Consider the following 21,998-nt stretch of genomic DNA (forward strand, 5'->3'; position numbering starts at 1 on the left):
AATATTACATTAATGGTTCTATGTTCTTTGTAACTGGAACATTGCGTTTTAAGGGCAGAGATGGTACAAAAATAAAGTGTTCTTTCTCTGGCAAGCTTTTCAAGTTTTGCTTCAAGGTTCTTGATAAAAATCCCCAGGAAATGAGTTTTTTCCCTTAAAAGTGATATTTGAATGAACTATGGGTCAACATGGACGATTTTTGTAACTTTTAAACATGTAGTTTTGGGGTCAAATTCATCGTCAAGAACAGTTTAGACAGAACTTTGCAGTATGTTTTTATCTTACTTTGAAAAGGTACATAGATGCAACAACACAACACATTTTTCAAATTTATAAACAGATTTTGTTTCTGGGTAGATGTCATTAGTGTGTGTGTGTGTGTGTGTGTGTGTGTGTGTGTGTGTGTGTGTGTGTGTGTGTGTGCGTGTGTGAGTGTGTGCGTGTGTGCGTGTGTGTGTGTGTGTGCGTGTGTGTGTGTGTGTGTGTGTGTGCGAGGTAAAACTCTTGTGCATTGCAACCGCTACTTTTGAAAGAACAGCGTTGAGTCACACACACAGACACACACACACACACACACACACACACACACACACACACACACACACGCACACACACACACACACACACACACACACACACACACACACACACACACACACACACACACACACACACACACACACATACACTCCGCGATCCGTGATGCTAGAATACAATACAAACACGTGTACATAAACACGATGCAATTTGCAACGACATTTATTACGTTTGAGAGACAAAACATAGTTACAATGATGCTTTTGCCATTATTTGGATGCTATCTTCATGGAAGCCTGAGACTTAGTGCTGGCAGTGACAGCGAAGGCCATGGCAATGGCAATGGCAAAGATAGGTGCAGCTAAGTGCAGCCTTCCTTGACTCCCTGTCGATGTTCTCTTTAGTCAGTTCTTCAGCGTGGAGCAGGCTGTTGCCGTCCTCCACAGCTTCCCTCTGTCAATGAATGAACGTATCAATCAATGAATTGGGGTGTGCACGTTAAAGATCCCACGATTGACAAAAGGGTCTTTCCTGGAAAAATTGTATAGGCATAGATAAAAAATGTCCACCAAATACCCGTGTGACTTGGAATAATAGGCCGTGAAAAGTAAATATTCGCCGTAATGGCTTGAGATTTACTGGCCGATGTGAATGCGTGATATATTGTGTAAAAACTTCCATCTCACACGGCAGAAATTAATATGTAAAGCGCGTAGAGAACGTCAAGCGCTATATAAATCTCCCATATAAATAAATAAATAAATCAACCAGTTTTGCTTCAAGGTTCCTGATAAAAAAAAAAAATCCTCAAAATATGATTTTTTTCCCATAAAAATGATACTTGAATGAATTATGGGTCAAAATGGAAGCCGTGTGCGACTTTTTGTGATAAAACATTTAGTTTTAGGGTCAGATTTATCTTCAAGAGCAATTCTGAATGATCTTTGCGGTATGTTTTATTTTATTCTAAAAATGTTCATAATTATAGATGCAACAACAGAGCAACTTCTTCAAATGTATGAACAGATTTTTTTCTGGGTGGATATGTCATAAGCACAAGATACATGTACATTTCAGAAAAAAAGTTAAGTTTTTGTACTTTGACAACATTTCAGAAATTATTCCTTGATATTTCTCAACATGTTTCTCTGTTTCCAGACAAAGACATCATTTCTGGCAAAAATACAAACAAGTCGCGTAAGGCGAAATGACAACATTTAGTCAAGCTGTCGAACTCACAGAATGAAACTGAACGCACTGCATTTTTTTCACAATGACCGTAGTCCGCCGCTCGTACAAAAGGCAGTGAAATTAATGAGCCTTTTTTAGCGCGGTAGTGGTTGGGTTGTGCTGCAAAGCACGCTTTTCTGTACCTCTCTTTGCTTTAACTTTCTGAGCGTGTTTTTCATCCAAACATATCATATCTATATGTTTTTGGAATCAGGAACCGACAAGGAATAAGATGAAATTGTTTTTAAATCGATTTCGGAAATTTAATTTTAATCAAAATTTTTATATTTTTTATTTTTAGAGCTTGTTTTTAATCCGAATATAACATATTTATATGATTTTGGAATCAGAAAATGATGAAGACTAAGATAAACGTAAATTTGGATCATTTTATAAAAAAACAATTTTAATTACAGTTTTCGAATTTTTAATGACCAAAGTCATCAATCAATTTTTAAGCCTCCAAGCTGAAATGCAATACCAAAGTCCGGCCTTTGCCGAAGATTGCTTGACCAAAATTTCAATCAATTTGATTGAAAAATGAGGGTGTGACAGTGCCGCCTCAACTTTGACAAAAAGCCGGATATGACGTCATCAAAGACATTTATCGAAAAAAAGAAAAAAACGTCCAGGGATATCATACCCAGGAACGTTCATGTCAAATTTCATCAAGATCGGTCCAGTAGTACACTCTGAATCGCTCTACACACACACACGCACAGACACAGACACAGACACACACACACACACACACACACACACACACACACACACACACACACACACACACACACACACACACACACACACACACACACCACGACCCTAAAACTTGACTAAATGTAACAAGTCGCGTAAGGCAAAAATACAACATTTAGTCAAGTAGCTGTCGAACTCACAGAATGAAACTGAACGCAATGCAATTTTTCAGCAAGACCGTTTACTCGTAGCATCGTCAGTCCACCGCTCATGGCAAAGGCAGTGAAATTGACAAGAAGAGCGGGGTAGTAGTTGCACTGAGAAGGATAGCACGCTTTTCTGTACCTCTCTTCGTTTTAAATTTCTGAGCGTGTTTTTAATCCAAACATATCATATCTATATGTTTTTGGAATCAGGAACCGACAAGGAATAAGATGAAAGTGTTTTTCAATAGACCTTTTTCACTTAAATTTTGGCGCATGCGCTGTGAAGTTTATTGTCAGATCTACCGGAACTAGGGGGCAAAAGGAAAAATCGACAACGAGGCTTGGTGCAAAGTTAAATGCGGAGACGACGAGGCAAACTGTTGTGTTTGCAACTGCAAGTGCAACAGTGGAATGAAGAAAGAGAAATACGGTGGACAGAATTTGTCATTGTATGGCTTTCCGATGGGTGCAAGTGCGAAGGCGTAACAGCGAAGGACGCGATGGGTGCAAGCAATCCGACGACAGGGGTTTGTCGTGCGATTGAAAAGTCTGCTCGAGTCACTTCGTGTCTGGCAATGGCACGGCTATCAGCGATGCCAACTACGTTGACTTCGTACCCACCCTTAATCTTGGATTTCCCCCTCCCCACTCTCTACCTCTCTCTCTCTCTCTCGCATGATACCGTATATACATACACGGAAGTTTTTCTGTGTGTGAGTTTGTGTGTACGATACCGTGTGTACGTATGCGTTTGTGCGTGTGTGTGCGTGTGTGTGTGTGCGGTGTGTGTGTGTGTGTGTAAAGAAGAGAGAGAGAGAGAGAAAGAGAGAGAGAGAGAGAGAGAGAGAGAGAGAGAGAGAGAGAGAGAGAGAGAGAGAGAGAGAGAGAGAGAGAGAGCGGTAATTGAATTTGGCTTTTACCGAATGAAAACTATTGTCAAAAACAGTGCATTAAGAACTAAAACAAACCAACCATAAAATAAAAAGCACCCTCCATCCCTTTTAACTGTCTCTCTCTTCTGCTTTCTCGCGCTTTTTCTGTCTGTCAATCCCCCCCTCTCTCTCTCTCCCCCTCTCATTTCATAAAAGAATTTGGGAGAGAAGAAAAGGTTTCAATATCCTCGGTTATACCTTGTGTCAATATTTCCATTTACAAATATATGCAATAACACTGTCTTACAATTAGTCAAAAACAAAGCCCTTTTTTCTAAAAAGATCAAAATCCGAAAGAAACAACTGAAAATCATGCAGAGACTTTCTTCCGAAAATTACAAATCTCTGGCAAATTGAAAGGAACAACAAAATATTCCTTCAGAGAGAGCGAGAGAGAGAGAGAGAGAAGAGAGAGAGAGAGAGAGAGAGAGAGAGAGAGAGAGAGAGAGAGAGAGAGAGAGAGAGAGAGAGAGAGAGAGAGAACTCAGAACTCAGAATGGTTTATTATTAAGGCCAGAGAGAGAGAGAGAGAGAGAGGCAGAGAGAGAGAGGCAGAGAGAGAGAGAGTGAGTGAGCGAGCGAGTGAGCAAGAGAGAGAGATAGAGAGAGTCACACACACACACACACATACATACACACACATACACACACACACACACACACACACACACACACACACACACACACTGAAACAGACAGACACACGCACACACATACATACACAGACATACATATACACACACAAACCACGAGTGAGAGCGAGAGACTGAAAAAAATGAGAAAGAGAGAGTCGTCAGTAAGTAGTGATATTGACACGTAGCGATAATGACACGTCGCGCTAAAAGATGTAGTGCTGTCGACACGTAGTGATAATGAACGAATGATAGCGACTCATCGACAAATTATTTGTAGCACTAATCAACTTAGCGATAGCGGCACATAGCACAAATGACACGTAGGACAAATGACACTCAGCACAAATGACACGTAGCGCTAGCGATACGCACCCTCGCTTATGCAGGGGAAGTTCGCCAAGTCTTTCGTCCATATACCACCAATAGCCGTTTCAAACCATACCTTCGTGCATGTCCTTGACTTTTTGTTCATGATTTTGAACAAGATAATCTGTTTTCTTGCAGAATTTCTCAAAGTAATCCTCTGGCAAAGTAATCTTCGAGCATCGAAAGTGAAAGAGGTATTTCAGGCCAGGCACCTATTGCCCCCTAGTTCCGGTTATCAGAGAGAGGCTGCCGTGCCCTAAAATCTGATTGGTCGAAACGCTGGGGGCAAAGGTTATACGAAAAAGGTCTATTGATTTGCAAAATTTAATTTTGATAATAATGTTTATATTTTTAATTTCCAGAGCTTGTTTTTAATCCAAATATAACATATTTATATGTTTTTGGAATCAGAAAATGATGGAGAATAAGATGAACGTAAATTTGGATCGTTTTATATTTTTTAGTTTTTTTACAATTTTCAGATTTTTAATGACCAAAGTCATTAATTAATTTTTAAGCCACCAAGCTGAAATGCAATACCGAAGTCCGGGCTTCGTCGGAGATTACTTGACCAAAATTTCAACCAATTTGGTGGAAAAATGAGAGCGTGACAGTGCCACCTCAACTTTCACAAAAAGCCGGATATGACGTCATCAAAGACATTTATCAAAAAAATGAAAAAAAACGTCTGTGGGTATCATACCCAGGAACTCTCATGTCAAATTTCATAAAGATCGGTCCAGTAGTTTAGTCTGAATCGCTCTACACACACACACACACACACACAGACAGACACACAGACAGACAGACACACACACACAAACAGACACACACACAAACACACACACGCACAAACACACACACACACACCACGACCCTCGTCTCGATTCCCCCCTCTACGTTAAAACATTTAGTCAAAACTTGACTAAATGTAACAAGTCGCGTAAGGCGAAAATACAATATTTAGTCAAGTAGCTGTCGAACTCACAGAATGAAACTGAACGCAATGCCATTTTTCAGCAAGACCGTATACTCGTAGCATCGTCAGTCCACCGCTCATGGCAAAGGCAGTGAAATTGACAAGAAGAGCGGGGTAGTAGTTGCGCTAAGAAGGATAGCACGCTTTTCTGTACCTCTCTTTGTTTTAACTTTCTGAGCGTGTTTTTAATCCAAACATATCATATCTATATGTTTTTGGAATCAGGAACCGACAAGGAATAAGATAAAAGTGTTTTTAAATTGATTTGGACAATTTAATTTTGATAATAATTTGTATATATTTAATTTTCAGAGCTTGTTTTTAATCCGAATATAACATATTTATATGTTTTTGGATTCAGTAAATGATGGAGAATAAGATAAACGTAAATTTGGATCGTTTTATAAAAAAAATTTTCTTTTTACAATTTTCAGATTTTTAATGACCAAAGTCATTCATTAATTTTTAAGCCACCAAGCTGAAATGCTATACCGAAGTCCGGGCTTTGTCGAAGATTACTTGACCAAAATGTCAACCAATTTGGTTGAAAAATGAGGGCGTGACAGTGCCGCCTCAACTTTCACGAAAAGCCGGATATGACGTCATCAAAGACATTTATCAAAAAAATGAAAAAAACGTTCGAGGATTTCATACCCAGGAACTCTCATGTCAAATTTCATAAAGATCGGTCCAGTAGTTTAGTCTGAATCGCTCTACACACACACACAGACACACACACACACGCACACACACACACACACACGCACGCACATACACCACGACCCTCGTTTCGATTCCCCCTTGATGTTAAAATATTTAGTCAAAACTTGACTAAATATAAAAAAAAGAGCAAGAATTATTGGACAGTTTGTCTAGAAGATGAATATGCCCAACTGACGGCACTAATGATAAAAGAATGATTGTGACAAAACAGCGATTTCAAAATGTTGTCAAATGTTAATAAAACATTTTGAAAATGATCACTTTATTGTAAGAAAGAGGTTGACGATGACAAAAATATTTCGCACAACGATTCTATGGTGTTTAAAAAAAAAATGCTGAAAACCTAAAATACGTTTTGGACCCAATTGTCATGTCATTTCTGGCATTAAATTGCCCATGTTAACACTACTGTTTGTACATAGTATCGGGGAAGTATTGACTATTTCGCTAAATACACATACCTGCACGCTCACCACAAAATCCACATAAAACAACACCCCAGCCTAACCTGTTCACAATATTAAGGCCAGTGTATAACATAATTAAATGAACCGACAATCACTCAACCGGAAACACAATGAAAACAACATCATTTTTTTCTGAAAACATACATGACATCCTTTGGACCATAATGTTGACATTTTCCTCGAAACAAAACAAAACTTAATTCTAATTACCTCTTGGGGAACGTTACGGACAGACACAGAGACCGCCATCAGCAGACAGCAAATCGTAAGTGCAGCTGTCACTTTCATCTTGTTTATCTTTACGTTTCGTTGACCAACGGTAGCAAAACAGAATCTACAACAACAAGAAAACACCCAATAACAACAGCAACAAAAATACAAGTTGCGTAATGCGAAATAACTACATTTAGTCAACTCATCGAACCTCCGCCAAGACATTATAGCTTTGTCGATACCCCGAGGCCATGAGCCAAGAAAGTTTCACGAAAAAGGCATGCAGAAAGTGACAAGCCAGTATAGCGCAGTAGCTTATGGCCGGTGTAACATGAAATTCTTACTCCACGAAATATTTACTCCGGAGTAAAAATTTCGTACGAAATTCTTACTCCGAGTACACCTTTCGTACGAGAAAAGAACTCCCCAAGGCACGAAAAAATTACTCCCTCCACGAAATTTTGACTCCCCAATTTTTTTACTTCCAGTAAAAATCTCGTACGCGAAAATGAGATGCGGGCGAAGGGATAATGCCAATACGTGATCTCGCGCAAACAAATGTCGCGCTACCTTCCCTCCACCCCTTCCACCACCAAGACTAACAGGGGACAGGGGAGTAAAAGTTGCGTACACCTGGCGTGGGCAGTAAATTGCACGTGTTAGGGTGGAATAATTTATTCGTTATTTAATCGTCAGGGGAGTAACATTTTCGGCCGAAATGTGACTCGGAACACACCTGTCGTGGGGAGTAATTTTTTCGTGTTATGGGGGAGTAAGTTTTTTGTGAAGGGAGTACAATTTTCGTACGACATTTTTACTCCGGAGTAAAAATCTCGTGGGAGTAATTTTCTCGAGTTACACCGACTCGCAGATAGCTTTTTAGTGACAAGCCAGTATAGCGCAGTAGCGTATAGTAGCCCTTCGCCGGAAAACGCGCTTTTCTCTATTCGTTTTAACTTTCTGAGCTTATTTTAAATCCAATCATCCCATATTTAAAAGTTTTTCGAATCAGGAAATTTAAAAAAAACAAGTCGCGTAAGACGAAATTACTACATTTAGTCAAGCTGTCGAACTCACGGAATGAAACTGAACGCACTGTATTGTTTTACCAAGACTGTACAGCTTTGTCAATCCCCGCGTGAAGGAAATCGCTCACCTCCCACGTGCAAAACGTAGTGATATTGTATTGTGCCAAGCAGGAAAGCGCGCTTTTCTCTATTGTTGTTAACTTTCTGAGCTTGTTTTGAATACAACCTATCATATCTATATGATTTTGGAATCAGGAAATGATAAAGAATAAGATGAAATCATTTTTGGATCGATTTCTTAAATTTTAATCGTAAGACTAATTAATCTATTTTCGTTAATTGTGATCACATTTTAAGAGTAAACATGACATAATTATGTATATATTTTTAGATTCAGAATGTGATGAAAAATACGATGCAATTAATAAATCTGTTTGCGAAAAATCGATTTTAATGACAACTTAACTCATTCATTAATTTTTAAGCCTCCAAGCTGAAATGCAATACCGAAGTTCGGGCTTCGTCAAAGATTACTTGACCAACATTTCAACCAATTTGGTTGAAAAATGAGAGCGTGACAGTGCCGCCTCAACTTTCACGAAAAGCCGGATATGACGTCATCAAAGACATTTATCCGAAAAATGAAAAAAAAAGTCTGGGGATATCATACCCAGGAACTCTCATGTAAAATTTCATAAAGATTGATCCAGTGGTTTACTCTGAATCGCTCTACACACACACACACCCACCCACACACACACACACACACACACACACACACACACACACACACACACACACACACACACACACACAGACTCACATACACCACGACCCTCGTCTCGATTCCCCCCTCCCCCCTCTATGTTAAAACATTTAGTCAAAACTTGACTAAATGTAAAAAGGAGATAAAATCAATTTTGGATCGCTTTCTAAAATGTTACTTTTAATTGGAATGTTCAGATTTTTGAATGACCAAACTCATTAATTAATTTGTCCAAGCTGAAATGCAATACCATAGTCCGGGCTTAAGCTCACCAATGTGATATAATGTCTACAAATGAGCTGCAGGGGAGGGGGATTATCTCGTTTGTGTGATAGAAATAGTATGAGTTACCTCCCCTCTCTCAGAAATGTCTAGAACCTCGCTCAGGAAATGATAAACCTCACGTCTTTCTTGCTTTTCGGCAGCTGATAACGGTTAGGCAGGCCTGAAAGTGACGAGTATTTTACTCGCCATGGCGAGTAGAAACATGTAACTGCCGAGTAGAAACGTTCATCTACTCGCCAAATGCGCGTAAAGTTGCTGAAACAAATTGTTGGTTTGGCTAGTAAAGTTTGCTCTCTGGCTAGTACATTTTCAGAATCACTAGCCAAAGGATAGTACACCATGTTTTGGACTTTCAGGGCTGTTAAGCACAAAGGAATTGGGATAATGGCCATGCTAACATAGCAAGAGTTACCTTCCTTGAGGTTTTAGAATTGTCTATGTGAAGTAGAGGACAGTTTAGGAATAAGTAGACACATGGAACACCGTTAGGTTAACAGCCATTTGTATTCCGCCGAGTACAGTCCCCTTGCATGCTACCGTTATGCAAGAGTTGTTGCCCCTAATCCAGGGTGCAATCTACAGTTACCACACTATGTACGGAATTATTTTGCACATAAACTACAATGGACAACATGTAATCTCACTATCGATCGTAATGGGCTAAGTACATGTAAGCAAAAGGGGTATATCGGGTAATGGATTACCTCCCCTCTCTCTAAATTTGTAGACCCTTGATAAAAAAAATAATCAACCTCAAGTTCTAACTTGTTTTTATAGAAGTTGACAACGGATCAGGGTAAAACAATTAAAATGCTGGTCATGCTAGCATGCCCTACGAGTTACCTCCCTTGAGGTTCTCGAATGATCTAAAAGTTGTTTTTTTTATTCGAACCTGTTGACATATTTGTTCTGCAGTTAAAACATTTAGTCAAAACGTGGCTAAATGTATTACAATACACATATCTGTACCCAAGCAGGGATAGCCAAATCGTCCGCCCGGTCGCGGCCGGGGGCGAGTGAAAAATCCGCCGGCCTAATAGAAACCGCCTTGCAACTCGCCCGGCAGGCCAATGCAAAATCTGGTCAAATGCGACCCTTTTAGTTGTAATATCGGGTTTTAAAGCCATATAAACACTGCAGATCAACTAAACTGTGGTATGTACTGGGCCAGCGACATTTCTGCCGGACTCGTGACTTTCTTGAAGTTACTCGCCCGGCTGGCGAGTTAAAATTTTGATATTTGGCCATCCCTGCCAAGTCATCGTTTGTAACACGTGTAGTAAAGCTTCTGGGTGAATCGTTGTAGCTCGCACGTACAATGAAATGTCTTACCTGAATGATCCCAGTTGTGGATGTGAATATTGGGCTGACTGACTGACTATGGGGCTTAACGTCCTTTTAGCCACACTTGTTTATATACAGATACTGGCACATTAAAAATCCACGCGGTGGCAGCCCGTTGTAGTCAAAGATGGTGGGATTGTCGAGTCTCATTGGTCGAGACACGCGTAGGCGTGGCTAAAATCCATTGAACTTGCACTGTCTTAGAAGCATCCTCCCTCGCGTGGACGTCGCGGCAAGTGCCACCGCGAACACAGACCTCCGCATACACAGATACGTGGCCTAACTTTACACCCAAACACACACATAGACAGAGACAGACAGAAACACAGACATACACATACACACACACACAAACACGTACAGACAAACGGATACACATAAACACAAACACACACAGACACACACAGACACACAGACACACAGACACACACACACACACACACACACACACACACACACACACACACACACATACGTGTCTGAGGGGGGGGGGGGGGAGATATATGGACATTTGCCGCAAAGAAAAATGTTCTATATCTGGACTTGTTTATTTCTAAAGCTACAGAAACGGAGTGCGAGTGTAAACATGTGTTAGACTTTAAGAATACTTTTTGAGATTAAAAAAAAAAACCCACTCATTATTGAAAGTGACACACCCCAAAAATAGAGATTCTGAAACACGTGTTATATCTGGACATCCGCCAACTAAAAGTGAGTGATAGCCGGACATATGACCGGAAAGCTGTAAATACTATCAACTTTATCAAAATAGCGTTACATATGCGTGGTAGTGCAAAAAAGCTACCAGTTATCCCAAATTATGTTTTTTTGACAGGGACAAACCAAGGGGAACTTTAAGGCCTCTCGGCGTATTTTTTCGAGACAAATGTCTCCACAGCTGATAGTTGGTAGACTTTATTGGATGTCGTTATTCAAATGTAATCCGTTAGAGACAGAAAGCTTAGAAAGGAATTACGTCGTATTGTTTTCCTGCTTTGCCTGACTCATTCCTTTTGATGAGTTTCAAGCTTCTTACAAGTTTTCGCAGCTGTTGGTACACTTTATTGGATGTCGTTATTCAAATGCAATCCGTCAGAGACAGAGAGCTTAGAAAGGAATTACGTTGTATTGCTTTGCCTGGCTCAGGTCGGTAAATTCAGGACCGAAATGACCCAAGGTGCAACTCATTCCTTTTGATGAGTTTCAAGTTTCTTACAAGTTTTCGCAGCTGTTGGTAGACTTTATTGGATGTCGTTATTCAAATGCAATCCGTCAGTGACAGAGAGCTTAGAAAGGAATTACGTAATTAGTAGACTTTATTGGATGTCGTTATTCTTCTTCTTCTTCTTCTTCTTCTGCGTTCATGGGCTGAAACTCCCTCGTTCACTCGTGGTTTTTGCACGAGTGGATTTTTACGTGTATGACTGTTTTTACCCCGCCAAAAAAGCAGCCATACGCTGCTTTCGGAGGAAGCATGCTGGGTATTTTCGTGTTTCTATAACCCAACGAACTCTAACATGGATTACAGGATCTTTACCGCGCGCACTTTATCTTGTGCTTGCGTGTACACACGAATGCACTGGCAGGTCTGCACATAGGTTGACGGAAACATCTCCACCTTTAAGCCACCAGGCGGCAGCGGCTGGGATTCGAATCCACGACCTCCCGCTTGGGAGGCCGGCGTCTTACCACTAGGCCACTGCGCCCGTCGGATGTCATTATTCAAATGCAATCCGTCAGAGACAAAGAGCTTAGAAAGGAATAACGTAATTGGTAGACTTTATTGGATGTCGTTATTCAAATGCAGACCGTCAGTGAGAGCGTATTTCTGTGAGTTTGTGTGTGTGTGTGTGTGTGTGTGTGTGTGTGTGTGTGTGTGTGTGTGTGTGTGTGTGTGTGTGTGTGTGTGCGTGTGTGTATGTGTGTGTGTTTCGTTCTTACTAATCTGTGAGTACATTTCTGTGAGTTTGTGTGTGACAGTTGGAAACTTCACGTATGCACTGCATTTATTGTTATCATCATTGTTAGTACAATGTATTGTCATTACTTTCACCATCACGCCTTCACCGTCACACACACACACACACAAACACACACGCATACACACGCACCGCACACACACACACACACACACACATACACGCTCAAACACACACACCGCACACACACACACACACACACACACACCGCACACACACACACACACACACACACACACACACACACACACACACACACACACACACACACACACACACCCCGCACACACACACACACACACACCGCACACACACACACACAAGATGAATTTCTCTTTATTTGACATCGAAAATTCAAAACAAATGATTGCTAATTTACACGATAAAATAGAGAACTGAAGACTATCAATCAATCAATATCAATATGAGGCTTATATCGGACACCGAAGAGAGTCTGCACACAAAGTTGACTCTGTGAAATAAATTTCCGCCGAACCTGGTATCGAACTCACGCTGACAGCGGCCAACTGAATACAAATCCAGCGCACTACCATCTGAGCTATATCCCCGCCCCTGACACGGGCATGCATGCATTTACTGGCATGACAGAGTTATCTTTGTATTCCGTAATTTCAATGCATTATCACGTGTTTCCTGAGCTAACTGTGCATCATACACCACAAGTGTTTGATTTAGAATCATTTACGTGGTTACACCTTCCTGCGAAACTTGTGTGGCTCACCATGACACTAAATGTGATAAGACTATCCCCACTTTCACGGTGATATCTTTTCACCAAAACAGCAATACGAACACGCTCGCAATAGCATTCAACAACATACAATGACACTTACAGATAACTTAAATGACTATTTAGCATGCATAAACCATATACCCGTTAACGTGGTCTGATCAATTCTCGATCCAACGTGGCGCTGTGCGACCCACCTTATTCATACTTGACCACAGGTATATTATCTACAAGGTGGTATCCCCCTTCACTGGTTCTGTTGACACCCTTTTTTAACCGCTTGCATCCCTTTATATATTAATAAACCGACCATAGAGCGTCGTTGACCCGAACTAAATTTTCTAAGTCTCAACATCTGTGTAGAATTCTGGGTAGGGAAACTATTTCATGCAATGACGTCAGCGCCTTTCGGCAATAACATTGCTCATGCATTTTGCAGCAAGAGCACAACATGAAGTCGGTCACACTTGAAATTAACGCAACTTCAGATTGCTTTCCCAACTTATACAAAGTGAAAGGGGGCATATAGGGTCAGTTATTAACTTAACTTTTCTCGAACAGAAAATAAACAGAACGTACGAAACACAAATACGAACGGAGAAACTCGGCAACGGACGAGTCGACACATGCTGGAGAACTCACGTGTAATGCATGTTTGGAGTTCAACTTTCTATTTTCACCCCAGGGAACTGTATTCCGGGTTGGCTCATTGTTACAGCGCTCGCCTACTTACCCGGCGGTCACGGATTCGAATCGCGTGACGGGCAAGAATTTGTGTAATTTTTTTCCCCAATATTTTCAATATTTGTATTTTCTGAACTCGTTATTCTTGTATTTTCTTATTTTTAGTTCATTCTTTAGATTTTGAGTCGTGTATTGAAAATCGAATGTAGTTGATCAGTGCCCTTGAACAGCTTTTCCACAATCCCGTATTCTATTTTGAGTCCGGGATAACCCCCGTCTATTTGTAGAGAAGCTCAAAGGACATATAAATCAAATCAAATCAAATGAAATCAAATTTTATTTTACGAGGGTTGTGGCATAAGCAATATAAACGAGCTTCTTTTCAACCAGCCCTCGCCCAGAGAGGGACTATTCTAATCTTAAATACATATATACAAACGTAAAACAATTACAAAAGATAAGCATGACAGTAAAAAAAATAAAAATAAAAAGGCAGAAAAACTATTCACAGGACTATATATACGTTGTAGGCTATACATACATTCTTGCGTTATGAAGCACTGATGCTTTATGGACAGATATGATCAATATGAAAATAATCAGAACGAAGTCTTCCATCACTGTGACTTTTCGTAATTTGACATTAAATGTAATGAGAAGTGTTTTTTGAAAGTATTGAGACTTGTTGAGACTCGAACTGATTCCGGGAGAGAATTCCACAAAACGCTGCCAGAATAAGCTAAACTTGATTTAAAGAGATCTATCCGCGGAATGGGGACGTTGAATTTTCGGCTTGGTTTGGCTTTAAATTTTGTAATGAAAGCACGTGGTGCATGGCCGGAAAGGATTTTGTGAAGGAGCACGCCTTTATTTGATTTAAATCTTTCTTTTAAGGGCAAAATCTTAAGTTTTTTGTAATCGTCGAAAACAAGACTGGATTGTTTTAATAGAACTGATTTTAGTGCTCGTCTGTGTAGACTATACAGTGGTTTTAACATATTTGCACTGGCTGAGTCCCAGATGGTCGAACAATAATCCGTGATGGTTTGTATGTATGCATTATAAAATAATAATAATAATATATGTACCAGCGCCCGTCAACTCAAGGTAACGGTGGTTGGAGGCTACTAAGATCATGTGCTTGTGACATGACCTACTGAGTCGTTTGAGGTTTCAAAGCGACTCTAGATCTGCAAAAGCATTATTGTTATTGTGTTGTGTACCTCTGAATCAAAGATACAACAAATTACCGATAGGGAACACTAAACCTAAGTGATGCTTGACCTAAAAAGCACACTAACCCCATAAAGGACGCTTAACCTATCGGGAACACTAAACCTACGAGGGGCACTGAACCTCTAAGTGACGCTTGGCCTATCGGGAACACTAAACCTACAATGGGCACTAAACCTACGAGGGGCACTAAACCTATAAGTGACGCTTGGCCTATCGGGAACACTAAACCTACAATGGGCACTAAACCTACGAGGGGCACTAAACCTCTAAGTGACGCTTGGCCTATCGGGAACACGAAACCAACAATGGGCACTAAACCTACGAGGGGCACTAAACCTCTAAGTGACGCTTGACCTATCGGGAACACTAAAAATACATTGGGCACTAAACCTACGAGGGGCATTAAACCTCTAAGTGACGCTTAACCTATAGGGAACACTAAAATACAATGGACACTAAGCCAACAAGAGGCACTAAACCTAGAAGGGACACGTCCTATGAATAGGCTGATTTTTTCATTCCTCTAACTCAAATCTTGGTCGTCACGGGAGCTTTTTTCATAAAAAGTAGAGCTTATATATCTCCTATAAAGAACACTTAACCTACCAGAAGAAAAACACTCATTACGACACCACCACACTGTACTTGTATCGGTGTTGTAACTAATTAAATTCCCAAGGCTTTCAAATGCAAAAGTAAAGCTCATCTCCTATAGAGGCCACATAACGTACAGGAAAAACTCTCATTACGACACCACCGGACTGTGCATGCATCGGTGTTGTAACTCATTAAATTCGCAAGGCTTTCTCCTGCAAAAATAAAAGTAGTCTCCTATTTAAGGAATACTAAGCCTACGAAGGACACGAACCACGCGCGCGCTTCTTCAGACCCCATTATTGTCACGCGAGGTGTGTTTCACAAGAGCGGAGTTGATCTCCTCCAGTGTCGTTCTTTTGGTCGCGAGGCTCCTCCCGAGAAAACGCAGAGCTTGGTCAACCGTCAGACCCGCGGAGCTGTTGGCGTTGCCATGGAGACACTCGGGGTTGGTTTCCCTGGTGACGACCTTGGCCTCCAGCACTTTCATCAGCTTCAGCTCCAGAAGTTTCCGCCGCCTTTCCATCAGCATGTTGAAGGTGTAGAGAAAAGGGTTGAGCGCCGAGTTGAGCGGCAGCACGAAGATAGCCACAGCCACGTTGACCTCGCCAGGGATAGGAACGCCAGCAGACGCCAGCAGACCCAGCACGCCGATAGGAAACCAGCAGGCGAAGTCCGACACCACCACTGTCAGCAGACGACGAGCGATGGTCGCGTCTTGGGATATCTTGGTCGTATCGGTGGTGAGAAGGTTAGAGCGGACAGACAGGTAGATAACACTCTGACCCCCGGCGATAAAAACGAAGAGGATAAAGTTGAAGACGATGATGACGCCAAAGGAATAGTCCCGCCCCGCGAACGTTTTCCTAGTGATGGGCAGGGGGATGCAGATTCCGCTCTGACCGTAAAACTCCCAGTGAGACGTCACAGGCAGCAAGGGCACCACAGCTAGAAGGATGCCTAGAAACAGGAGAGAAAATCAATCATCTCTGCAAAAAAACAAAAAAGGTAATTTGTTGGAACGTTTGTTATTGACAAAACAATACGTTACATGATCATCTCTACCAGAAGAGCACTTAAACAACAGAACATCCACCGCCCTGATATGGCCCTTCGTGGTCGGCTGGGCGTTAAGCAAACAAACAAACAAACAAACAGAACATCCCTTTTGGTGTTTTTTTCGTGGCTTGCAAATTACACGCAACGAGGAACACAATGCGTGTCTCTCCTAAAGAGAACCGGAGAACAAAAGCATTTCAGTTGGGTACAGCGAGGACTGAGCAGTACCGATTAGGTGATACTTTAACCAGTCGCTCTGACGGCTTTGAGAACATACCACACTTTTTGACTTATAGCTCAAGGCATCCTACTATACACTCTAAGTGCCTTACTTGTGTTATGTTCCTGTAAACTCGTCGCGATATAACCTTCGTGGTTGAAAACGACGTTAAACACCAAATAAAGAAAGAAAGAAAGAAAAGTTCCTGTAAACGGCTTAGGACCCGACTGAAGAGTGTTAACCTGATTCTTTGACCCTCCAGCTTGAAACTTTTAGCTGGGTGAGGTCATATTGTAAACAGTCTAGCATGTAAGGTTACATTCGTGAGAAAACTTTACCAAAAAGACGTCTTTGGCGTACTCACTTTAAGATCCTTAACAACATTTAGCAAAAGTACCACAGCGGAACCCCCCTTTTAAGACCTTCAAACATCTGAGAAAAGGATATGAACAGAAAATGTGAAAAGACAAGGTCTCAAAAGGGAGGAAGTCTTAAAATTGGGGTAAATTGACAGAGGATATGAACAGAAAATGTGAAAAGACAAGGTCTCAAAAGGGAGGAAGTCTTAAAATTGGGGTAAATTGACAGAGGATATGAACAGAAAATGTGAAAAGACAAGGTCTCAAAAGGGAGGAAGTCTTAAAATTGGGGTAAATTGACAGAGGATATGAACAGAAAATGTGAAAAGACAAGGTCTCAAAAGGGAGGAAGTCTTAAAATTGGGGTAAATTGACAGAGGATATGAACAGAAAATGTGAAAAGACAAGGTCTCAAAAGGGAGGAAGTCTTAAAATTGGGGTAAATTGACAGAGGATATGAACAGAAAATGTGAAAAGACAAGGTCTCAAAAGGGAGGAAGTCTTAAAATTGGGGTAAATTGACAGAGGATATGAACAGAAAATGTGAAAAGACAAGGTCTCAAAAGGGAGGAAGTCTTAAAATTGGGGTAAATTGACAGAGGATATGAACAGAAAATGTGAAAAGACAAGGTCTCAAAAGGGAGGAAGTCTTAAAATTGGGGTAAATTGACAGAGGATATGAACAGAAAATGTGAAAAGACAAGGTCTCAAAAGGGAGGAAGTCTTAAAATTGGGGTAAATTGACAGAGGATATGAACAGAAAATGTGAAAAGACAAGGTCTCAAAAGGGAGGAAGTCTTAAATTGGAGTAAATTGACAGAGGATATGAACAGAAAATGTGAAAAGACAAGGTCTCAAAAGGGAGGAAGTCTTAAATTGGAGTAAATTGACAGAGGATATAAACAGAAAATGTGAAAAGACAAAGTCTCAAAAGGGAGGGTGTCTTGAATTGGGGAAGCTTAAAAGGGGAGGTTCCACCGTACCTGCAATCCACACAAGGGCGCTTGCGACCAAGGCAGACTTTTTGCGAAACTTGTTGGTGCTGAAGGGAAACCTCAGAACGATGAAACGATCCAAGGTGATGAGACAGATGATGAAGGCTGACACCTCGCTGGACAGCAGGGACAGAAAGCCCGCCGTCTTGCACACAGCACTGGCCGTCCAGGACCTCTCGTAAGACAGGTACTGTCCTCGGTACAGGGAGTCAGCTGCGCCCACCATGGCCAGGTACACACCCATCAGCAGGTCAGCCAAGCACAGGTTGGTCACAAACACGCTAAACCCCGTCTTGGTCACTTTGCGCAGTGCAACGCATCTGAACAGAAAACTCCCTGCGTTTCCAACGATGGACATGACACCGATAAGCCACAAACACGCGCGGTACACGTTGGAACGAAGCAGATCTTCGCAGGAAGAAATCTCATCCTGCGGGGATTGGCATGCAATCTCGTCGTAATGTTCAGGCAAAATAATTCTGCAGCAAAAGCGAAAATCGCTGCTGTAGAGGAACTGCAGCTCTGTCAGAGTCTTGAACGCGTCTGTGGGATATTCTCTGATGTTGTTTCCTCTTAGGTCCAGCCGGCGCAAGCTTGAAACATAGCGAAACCCATCCTCAACAATCCTAGCAACACTGCCGTGGGAAATGTTCAGTATTCTAACGTTGAAGAAATCTTTGAGTGCACGACTGTCAAATGCTAATATCCTCGTCCTGGAAATGTCCAGCTGCTGGAGGTTACTCGCATGTGTTGCTGGTTTCCCTGACAACAGCGTGACTACAGGATTGCCAGCCAGGCTCAGAACATCGAGACTCTTCATTTCCACAAACACATCCATACTCACAACTGTCAGCAGGTTTTCACTCAGGTCTAAGACAAATAAATTCGGGAAAACCATCACAGGTAGATGTGCCAACTTGCAGGACGCAAAGCTGGTCCATACGAGATAAGAATGGTTCAGAACGTCTTGAGGCTTGGCACCAGAGCCAGAAGCGTCTAAGTACCTGAGGTCAGAAAATTCCTGCGAGGAAAAAGGTTGACTGCACACAAAGGACAGCCCTTGACACTGACATTCCCGAGGGCAGGTCGCGTGACAAAACAGTTCATCGTCATGGCGCGGACACTGGGTCACGCCGTCACACAGGTGGTCAGAGTGGAGGCACACAGCAGAGTCCCAGCAGCGGTAGAAACCTGGACACAGCTCTGCCTGGTCACACCCTGCTTCGTCCTCGTGACCCAGACAGTCGTACACTCCGTTACACAGAACGTACACAGGCAGACAGTAGTCTAGCTGGCCCTGGCAGCGAAAGTGGGTGTCAGGGCAGGCGTCCCTTTGGTTCATCGGGGTCTGATTGAAGTAACCTGACCCGTCGAAGTTGATGATTGCTGGGGGGTTGATAGGGTACATATCTGGTAGGGCCCAATGGCCCAGCCGATTATCGCATTCGGTTTCGTCACTTTTATCAATGCAGTGATTGTAGGTGTCGCAGACCTGGCTTGTGGCAATGCACTGTCCATTGCTACACCTGTGTCCGACACAGGACAGGTCGTGTTTGCAGAAATCTTCATCTGAACCGTCCGGGCAGTCGGTCCAGAAGTCGCACACCAGACTGTAAGGAACGACATCGGTTCCCTGTCGGCATCCGAAGGTGGGTACAGCGTGAAGTGCTTTTGATTTTGCAATGTAGTTGTCGCGCTTTTGCTGAAAAGGGGGCGAAGGAAATGGACAAAGCGGCAAAGGTTTTGCAACGCCACACCTACTTTCCACGTGGCAAGCCAACACTGTGAAGGTCACATGGCCAGAAGGACACGTCAACACAGAATCTCCGAACCGTTGAAACGCTGATTTGGCCAGGCTTAGCACGGGCCGTGGATATTTGTTGTTTTCTGCCGAGCCAAACTTGGGAATAACCGAGAACTCGCAGATAAAGGATTTCACATATGAACGGAAGCAGTAATCAGCGTGGAGTTGTGGTTTAAATTTGAACTGATATATAAAGCATATTTCTGGGAGACCGAATAAACACGTCTGTCCAGAATAAGAATTTCGCCTCGTTCGCATGTTGTAGTTGATCGTGTTGTCGTGCCATTTGAGCGTGTGCCTGTAGTATTGTGGCATGCTCGAATCATAGCCAAACAACCCAATGGCTAGCTCATGCTTGAGATATCGACTTTTGCCAAGAAAAAGCTTGGAAAAAGCTTCCAACTCTTGTTTTGTTTTTATTGTTGCGGGTTGGGAGTTTCGTTGCTGGCATTCCCTCTGCAGCCTGAGGATGGGGCCATTCTTCGCGATCATTGTGTAGCACTTGTTGTTAACGGCCACAGCACCGTTACAGGCAGGACTGCTGAAGGGACAGTGACCCCCTTCGTCCTCCCCGCCCTCACACTCCTGTTTCATGTTGCAGTGCACGTGCTGCTTGAAGCTGGCGTAGGAAGGCACAGAGCAGTTGAACAGTCCGCTCTGCAGTCGCCTGGGGGTGTTGCTAAACGGCTGGATCGTAAATTTGATCTTAAAACCTGTCTCCTCATAGCTAGAACTCGTCACGAAGCGAATACTCAGGGGTTTGTCGTAAACTTGCATGGCAAGATCGCTAGTTAAACATCCCTTCCAGACTTGCTTTGCTTTCCGACTGTTTCTGTCGAGTGTAAAAATGGTCACCTTATCGTTACAATAGACGCCGGACATGGCATCGATATTAGAAGGCCTATTGAAAACATTGTGGATGTCAAAACGTTCAAAGTTAAGCATTATTGTATGATTTTCAGGAAGGTCTAACACTTGTTCTGCGTTCATCATCGGGGGATAGAATCGCTGTCCGTTATAGCCAGGTGACGTCAGGTACCCAGAATTAGATGATGTCATCACGGTGGTTAGTTTTGTGTGCGGGTCTTCACGCACAGCTTTGAAGCGAATTCTGAACCTAATGAAATCAGAGAGAGTTACCAGGGAGGCCTTCAGTCTGAAGTAGATAACATTGGCTGGCGGAATGAGGGCCGCCGAATTCACAAAATAAACACAGCTCATCATACCATGATTGATACTAGGGAACATAACGCCCCACTTCACAACATAATATGAAGTGCATGCTTCATCCAAAGCGTCAAACTCAGCGTACAAAAAGTACCCCTCTGGTACTGAAATATTCCACTGGCAAGTAAATTTGCTCAGGTTAAACTTTGCCGATCTAGTGTAGAGACCCTGCACCTCGCCTTGCATGGCTGAAAACTCAGCGGCGAGAGAGAAGTGGTCATCGTAATAAGAGCAGTCATCAGCGTACACACGAAACGTTTGAAATGAAGAGTCAGGGTGTGTTGTCCACAAAGAGTCAGGGTGTGTTGTCCCAGATCCAGCAACACTGCTTTTCTCGGGTGACAAAGATCCGCGAGGTTTTACAGAGCTGCTTTCTGCATGTGACAAAGATCCGTGTGGCTTTACAGAGCTGCTTTCTGCATGTGACAAAGATCCGTGTGGCTTTACAGAGCTGCTTTCTCCATGTGACAAAGATCCGTGTGGCTTTACAGAGCTGCTTTCTCCATGTGACAAAGATCCGTGCGGCTTTACAGAGCTGCTTTCTCCATGTGACAAAGATCCGTGTGGCTTTACAGAGCTGCTTTCTCCATGTGACAAAGATCCGTGTGGCTTTACAGAGCTGCTTTCTCCATGTGACAAAGATCCGTGTGGCTTTACAGAGCTGCTTTCTCCATGTGACA

General features: G+C 42.3%; 1 long non-coding RNA gene across 1 annotated transcript; it reads right to left on the minus strand.

Moving 5' to 3' along the window:
- Nucleotides 1-732: 732 nt before the first annotated feature.
- On the minus strand, nt 733-10,554 carry LOC138950084 (uncharacterized). The gene is made up of 3 exons (XR_011450482.1): nt 10,399-10,554; nt 6,985-7,108; nt 733-990 (listed from the first exon to the last, which is right to left on the minus strand). It is a non-coding gene; the product is annotated as an uncharacterized lncRNA (long non-coding RNA).
- Nucleotides 10,555-21,998: the final 11,444 nt, after the last annotated feature.

The sequence above is a fragment of the Littorina saxatilis genome, linkage group LG16 (assembly GCF_037325665.1).
Source record: "Littorina saxatilis isolate snail1 linkage group LG16, US_GU_Lsax_2.0, whole genome shotgun sequence".
Taxonomy (NCBI): Eukaryota; Metazoa; Mollusca; class Gastropoda; order Littorinimorpha; family Littorinidae; genus Littorina; species Littorina saxatilis.